The following is an 8077-nucleotide window of genomic DNA, read 5'->3' as shown; positions in this document are numbered from 1 at the left end:
CGAATCCCACTGTCAGCAGCCCTGAAGATGGTTTTCCGTGGTTTACCATTTTCACACCAGGCAAATGCTGCAAAAAAAAAAACAAACCTGTTTGGTAGTAAAAAACCATTGGTTCAACAAGAGAGTCAGTCACAAGATTACCCATTACAGCTGGGATGGAAAGCGCAAGACAGTCATTGACTATGTCATTACAGATAAAGAAAGAAGTAGATTTGTGACTGATGTCAAGGTAATTCCAAGTGAGAATCTCAATAGTGACCACCGGTTATTAGTAGCAGATCCAAAAGACATTAATGTGCGTAAGATAACAACCAGGAAATTACCTAAGATTAAGGTGTGGGAACTACAACCGATTGGAAAAAGGACCGATTATCAGGACCGTATAAGAGGACAACTGCCTACGGAAGAAGTGAAGAATGGTGAGGTAGAGTGGACAAGATTTAAAAACACCTTGATAAAAGAAGCAATAGAGGTTTGCGGGAAGACAAGTGCGAGAGTAAGGGTAAAAGAGACACCCTGGTGGAATGATAGAGTAAGATCCTCAATAAAGAAAAGGAACATGGTACAAAAGGAACGAGATAGAGAGAAATCCAAGTCAAAACAGGTAAGGGATGAGGGGAAGATCAGAGACCTCGAGTAAGTTTACCGGGACAAGAAATTGAGAGTTAAAAGAGTAGTAGAAGAAGAGAAGATAAAGTGCTGGGAGAAATTTACTAAAAACTGAAGGAAGACAGCAGAGGCAATATGAAACTATTGTTCAGAGTGATCAAAAAAGGATTCAGTTAAAACCATCAAAGCAACTGAGGATCCTAATGGAAATCTCGCCAGGAAAGGAAAGGACATCAGAGAGGTTCTGAGGAATCATTTTGATCACCTATTGAACAGGACAGAAGAAGATCAGAGAACAAAAGAACCAGCTGTTGAAACCTGCACAGAGGTACCTCCTATTACATGGGCAGAAGCAGAAGCAGTCCTTAAGAAGATGCCGCAAGGGAAATCCCCGGGAATCGATTTTCTCAGGAATCTTAAGCCCATGAGAAAGGAGCATTATTCCCTGGTAGTTGGAGCATTTTCAGCGATTTCCTTAAACAGGGGGATAATGACACCCTTGCTCCAATCAGTAGGTATCTTGCCATCTTTCCAAACTGCATTGAGCACTCTGTGTAGCCACTGTAATCCCTGGACTCCTGCTGCTTTAATCTTGTTCATGCTGACTTCATCAATTCCTGGGGAATTTACTCAGTTTGTGAGTCATCTTAGAGCCACAGTTTGAAGAGGAACAGCATGGTTTCAGGCCTAACAGGTCCACAACAGACCTAATCTTCAGTGTCCGTATGTTAATGGAAAAATATTAGGAAAAAGGCAAAGATCTGTTTATGGTTTTCCTTGACATTGAGAAGGCATATAACAAATGAATAGTAACACAGTAAAGGTTTCCACCTATTCAATACTAATATGTATTTACAATATTATAAATTACATGGAACTAGTTTCGACCCACCTAGGGGTCATCATCAGCCATATTAAAGCATACATAAGTTTTTGTCGAATCCTTATGTATGCTTATGTATGCTTTAATATGGCTGATGATGACCCCTAGGTGGGTCAAAACTAGTTCCATGTAATTTATAATATTGTAAATACATATTAGTATTGAATAGGTGGAAACCTTTACTGTGTTACTATTCATGTTATTCTCAGTTCAATACGGACCAACAACATGAAATTCATAACCCTTGATAAGGCATATAACAGCATTGCAAGAGAGAAGATATGGGAATGCCTGAGAAAAAGGAATTCACCAGCACTTCCTTCTAAACTCCACTTCCTCCCTTGCATTTCACTTCTTCCCACACGCATATCCTTGTATGTTGATAACAGATGTATTTTTAATCACATCATTGTATTTACCATTTGTAAATCTGTTAACCCCAGAGAGCTAATGCTTCATCAAAATGACGACGGCCATGATAAAATTTCTCTCCCCCACCCGTTCTCGCAACCTCAGCCGCTAAGGCTTCGTCAGAAAGACTACGCAAAGCACATAACTCACTAACGAGACAGCTCTCCGATGAGACTGATGTAACATCATCCACAGCTCAAGGACAAATGAAGATACTGAAGGATCCATTCGACTGAAGTTACAGGATTTTGTTTGTTGTTTTATTTGAACCAAGTTAACAAGAATCCTTTCTGCTCTCTGTCTAGGCATTGAATCACACATTTTTTGGATGTATTCATCTGAATTTCCTGTTAACAAAGAGTGTCCATCGAAGCAATCGTAACAATATAATGGACAATTGGTTCACTTCTGTTCCCTTGGTAACTGACCTATTGAAACCACCATATAACTTGACAATACTAGGCACTATTTGTAAGAATGAACGAGAAATTCCACCTGCGTTACTGAATCATACGGCAAAAAAAGTAGGCACATCTAAGTTTTGTTTTGACCAAGAGAAAACACTTCTGTCGTACAAAACCAAGCCGAACAATGTGGTCTTAGTTCTTTCGACCACTCAGGAACGAGCAGAGATCAATCCAATATCGAAGAAGCCGATTACGATTGAGGATTATAACGACACGAAAGGTGGTGTGGACACGCTAGACCAGATGAACAATCAAATGAATTGTAGTAGAAAGACAAGATGATGGCCACTTTGTGTCTTCTTTGGTATGTTGAATATTATTCTAGTGAACTCTTATGTGATCTATGTTCACAATAAGTTCAACAATAAAGAAAAGCCTTTGACTAGGAGGCAATTTGCAAAAAAGTTGCAGAATGAACTTATGAAGCCATGAGTGACACATCGCCTTGGAATGCGCAACTTGTCGCGCATGCTGCACTCATCTATGGCAGAAATACTTCACATGAATATGCCTACAGATAAAGCTGAAAGTTCTAAATCAAGAAAATGCAAAATATGTGCCTTTTGTCCAAGCAAGAAACGGAGGATGACAAAACTGTATTGTTGTCATTGTTCCAGAGCTATATGTGAGGAACATCAAGCATGATGCTGTTTAGAATGCAACAATCGGCGATGAATGTGGTTAAAATGTTTGTGTATGCTGACAAGACTCTATCAAAGAAATGCATCATGTAAAATACATAAATATGTAGCAGTAAGTAATTTTTACATACCAATGAATTTGTTCGTCAAAATGACTATGCATTAGCTTTAATGTTCCTTGTAATCCCCGTTAGCTTTCTAGGGTTAATAAAGCACTAGATAACTAACACAACCTTAAGCTCATCTCCTAACTTATTCAATCATACTTAGGCATAGGCAAAATTCCCCTCCCATCTCCTATATATTCACATCCTTTACCCACCTCCCTCTTCCGTCACATCTACCCAACCCGCCCACATCTCTTGGCCAGAGAGAGCACATTACCCTCTAGGTGGCCAGCCCCACCCCTTCAGGGTGGGGAATGAAAGCATAGTTAGTTAGTTAGTTAGTTAGTTAGTTAGTTAGTTAGTTAGTTAGTTAGTTAGTTAGTTATACTGCAGTACATACGATTATCAAAACAATTAACAAAACTATTCAACACAAAAAAGTTTTAAACTTCCCTTCCTAAAATAAGGGTGCATGGGTTATGTGATGGTGGGGATTATTCACATATATACAGTAAAAAACCAAGGCTAGGTTTTGATTAATGTTTCATAGCCTAGAATAATTGTTGTGAATAGGCTTTTAGGTGGAATGTGACAAAATCCTTGAAAGTCTTTTTAATAATACTTTATTAACAGTAATACCATTTTACATAACAGTAGAGAATAATAAACAAAACAAAACACACTAAAAAGAAAGTTCAATGGAGTATAAGTAGAAAAATATGTACAGATATATACACAGGTTATATTACAAGTAATCACAGGAAAGTAATAGTCAATTTTGGAGAATATGTAAGTGATTTCTAAATTTTGACAATGAGCAGTTAAATATATCAATATCCACTTTGTTTAGTCTTGGAAGTTTTGCAAAGACCTATGTTTCACTTCCTCTGAAAATGATCCTAATATTGTCAAAAGGTTTGAATTAGAAGTTGCCGTTGTACACTACATAGAAATGCTTTCATTTTTCATGAGGTGATGCCTACTACATACAGAGATTTACACAAAATGTAATCACTAGGGCCCGGATGTTTATGACCTAAAAATATTAGAAATGTGCAAGCATTTATGACCTAAAAATGTATTAAAATATGACAAAAAATATGACTTAAAATTTTTTTGGTCACATTTTTGAAATCGTCAAACATTTTGCCATTGTTTAAATTAACATTATATTGACAATATACTTTTAAAATCTAGAACATTCAATAATAATAAATAAGTAATAATAATATTAAATTATTATATTTTGAATTTATTTAATTACTCATTCCAAAGGTAACTACGGCTCTGCACAGAATGAAAAAAAATGTCGCATTTTGATGGGCAATCAGAAAGAATTACAATAGCAAATTACATATATTTTAAAGTTTTCAAATAAGAACGATATTCTATTTTAACGCAACATTGACTTGCAACGGGAAAAAGATGCTCAACATTGCAGGATGTTATTAGGCCATATTTGAAACGCATCAAATCATTAGAGTTCAATTATTGAGGCTCACTATTCTTTCGCTTTATACGCATTTGTCTCTTTCTATACAGCTTACCCTCCTAATTCACATAAATATATATTTCTAAGAAAGATAATGTAAGAAATTACAGACAAGGATTAGGTGATGTGAAAAATCCATATTTGAGATGACTGAAAGCAGGTATGCGAAAATGGAACAAAAAGATAAAAATATAACTAAACACGAAAATTAACGAGGAAATATGACCATAATATGAAAAGTTGCAGGAAAATTACAAAAAGCATTAAAAGAGCCAAAATATGACTTTATATGACCTGTTAAAATTGCATCATTTTAATCACCATCGATAAAATCATGCTTAACTTGTATTTTCCATGGAAATAATTTAAAGAAAAAAGGGACATGTCATAAACATCCGGGCCCTACTAATAGCATTGTCCTTGTGACACAATTTCCAATCACCATACCTACACAAATAATTGCAACATATTTTTCTTTAAAATTTGTCAGTGAAAAGTCTGGGTATTGTTTGCATCAATGTTGAAACAGTGCTCCTGACATGGCGAAATCTGGAAAAGAGTATTTTTCCATCCACTCTGTTGGCAACTATATTCCAGGCACAAGCGTGAAGTGTGCCGCATACATATCATGTTATTTGCATGGCGTCAGTTTAAGTAGTAGCATGTCTTTAGAGTTTTCATTATACTGTTAAGTCATTCACAGCTAAAGACAGAGCAAATTGGCAATTGCACTGCAGGAAGAAGATACAATGGGGACAAAAGTTGCAGTATATGATTGGAGAAAAAATAAAGCTTGTCTTTAACATACAAACTGTAACCGCACGGCATTTCATGGATAAAAAGCAAAGTTTCCAGAAATTGAAAACAGGATATGCAAATATATGACTGAAAAGACACAGTTGAGATTTGTCATCACGTCTCCTGTGTCTGTTGAAAGGTATAGCAAGAGAATAAAACATAATGGGTTTAAGGCTAGTCATGGATGGCTCACATGTGTTTGGAAACAAAATTACTTTATTTTTCGAAGGAAGAGGTATAGAGAGAAGATTTCCAGAAATTTGCTATCGCTTGGCTCCAGAGAATTAATATTTACTCTTGTAAATTGATAATGCAGATTAGAGTTTGGAATATTTTGAATATTTTAGCATGAGTTATTTCACAATTTATTGGACTGTATTAATGAGTTTTCAATATGAAATTTTAACAATACTATATAAATACAAGAAAAACACTTTTTTTCTTTTCAAATTTCCTTTCCTGAAATTAGTGAATGGGATTATTTACGTTCAGTATACAGTTTACATGTATGACAGCTTTCACACTACCAGGGTCACTTTTTGCCAGGTATCTGAATGTTTTCTGGGGAATGACAGGCCATCATTCTTCCTGAAGAACTTACCTAGACAGGGGCGTATTCTCCTAGAATGCAAGGCATTCACTGCATGCGTTATGATAACACAAAGAACTGTCTGATGTACGATTTTAGGTTGTTTTAAGTCAAATATTAACGATTTCATCTCTCAGAAGTTCAAAAGGTCCGCGCAACTGTACTAGTTCCGTTGCTTGACTACGTGTGGTGCTGGTGTAGTCTCGCCATCTACTCCTCTCTAGGAAGAAAGAGACAGCATGGCGGAGTTAAGGATGCAAGGCATTCAATCTTAAGATTGCATTCGGTGGCAGACGTAGTTCTGAAACCCTCTGAACGATGTCGCTGCAATTGAAACTTGGTCAGAATTTGTCACCCCATACCCGTGCTACCCTCTGCCATCTGTTAGCAACTTGGAGAAAGTCGACATGTTTACAGCGAACAGGACCCACAGATTATCCCCCAGTGAGAACCCAACGTGACGAAACTGACCAATGCCACTGAGGTGACTTTCCTCCAGTGCTTCAGTTGTGGCTAACTAGTGAGTTAATTCATTGTGTGTTTTGCTGATTAGTGAGTTCATTCTGTGTGTGCTGTTCCTGTGCTATTCATCGTTTTCGGTCTTTTATTATATTTTGCGCTTATTGTGGTATTAACGATGGATGAGTCTAAAATGGATATAATTTTAAATCAGTTTACTGGCCGTTCGTTTGATGAAAAGATTCAAATAGTTCAAGCCGGGAGACCTCTACCTTCCCTCGTATATTTCTTCTTTACCGGGCGAGTTGGCCGTGCGTGTAGAGGCGCGCGGCTGTGAGCTTGCATCCGGGAGATAGTAGGTTCGAATCCCACTATCGGCAGCCCTGAAGATGGTTTTCCGTGGTTTCCCATTTTCACACCAGGCAAATGCTGGGGCTGTACCTTAATTAAGGCCACGGCCGCTTCGTTCCAACTCCTAGGCCTTTCCTATCCCATCGTCGCCATAAGACCTATCTGTGTCGGTGCGACGTAAAGCCCGTAGCAAAAAAATTCTTCTTCTTCTCCTTCTTCTTAATCTGCTTACCCTCCAGGGTTGGCTTTTCCCTCGGCTTTTCGGACTCAGCGAGGGATCCCACCTGTATCGCCTCAAGGGCAGTGTCCTGGAGCTTCAGACTCTGCGTCGGGGACAAAACTGGGGAGGATGACCAGTACCTCGCCCAGGCGGCCTCACCTGCTATGCTGAACAGGGCCTTGCGGGGGATGTGAATATTGGAAGGGATAGACAAGGAAGAGGGAAGGAAGCGGCCGTGGCCTGAAGTTAGGTACCATCCCGGCATTTGTCTGGAGAAGTGGGAAACCACGGAAAACCACTTCCAGAATGGCTGAGGTGAGAATCGAACCCACCTCTACTCAGTTGACCTCCCGAGTGAACCCCGTTCCAGCCCTCATACCACTTTTCAAATTTCGTGGCAGAGCCGGGAATCGAACCCGGACCTCCGGGGGTGGCAGTTAATCACACTAACCACTACACCACAGAGGCGGACTCTCATAAATTTAAAAATAGAAAACAAGAATTGTGTACGCACGTTCAATCCAGGAACTTACAGTAAAACTGTTTGGCTCGAGTTCACTTACATGTAATTAGGGTGAGTAGAATTGAAATTTACTTAATACATTGTGTTAACTGCATGGTTACTAGTTGCATGCCTCAGTGGAGATTCCAGGATACGCCACTGTACCTAGAGAAGTCTGATGTAGTTGGGAGTAAGTCATTGTTCTAATTCATCCCAAAGACTTTGTAAGGAATTCAGTTCAGGATGGGTAATCCATTTCCCAACCCTTTTTGTCCACAAAACATTTTCATGCAAAACTTGCATTATGGCAGGGGCTTCGGTCATGTTGATATGGACACACCATCAAATTGGTTTTCTACCATAGGTGATATGCTACTGTTCTTGTACTTTCCTACATCCAGATTGTCATACAGTATTACAAGAGGAGCAAGTCTATTCCATGAAAAAACATCCCCACACTATAATTCACCTCAAAATTTTGCTATTGGCATTAAACATTCCAGCAGAAAATTTGCCTCATCCGACCCCTCTCATTGGACTGTCGCATG

This window comes from Anabrus simplex, chromosome 1, assembly GCF_040414725.1.
Source record: "Anabrus simplex isolate iqAnaSimp1 chromosome 1, ASM4041472v1, whole genome shotgun sequence".
Taxonomy (NCBI): Eukaryota; Metazoa; Arthropoda; class Insecta; order Orthoptera; family Tettigoniidae; genus Anabrus; species Anabrus simplex.
The sequence above is the reverse complement of the archived record's forward strand: the minus strand, read 5'-3'. Positions refer to the sequence as shown.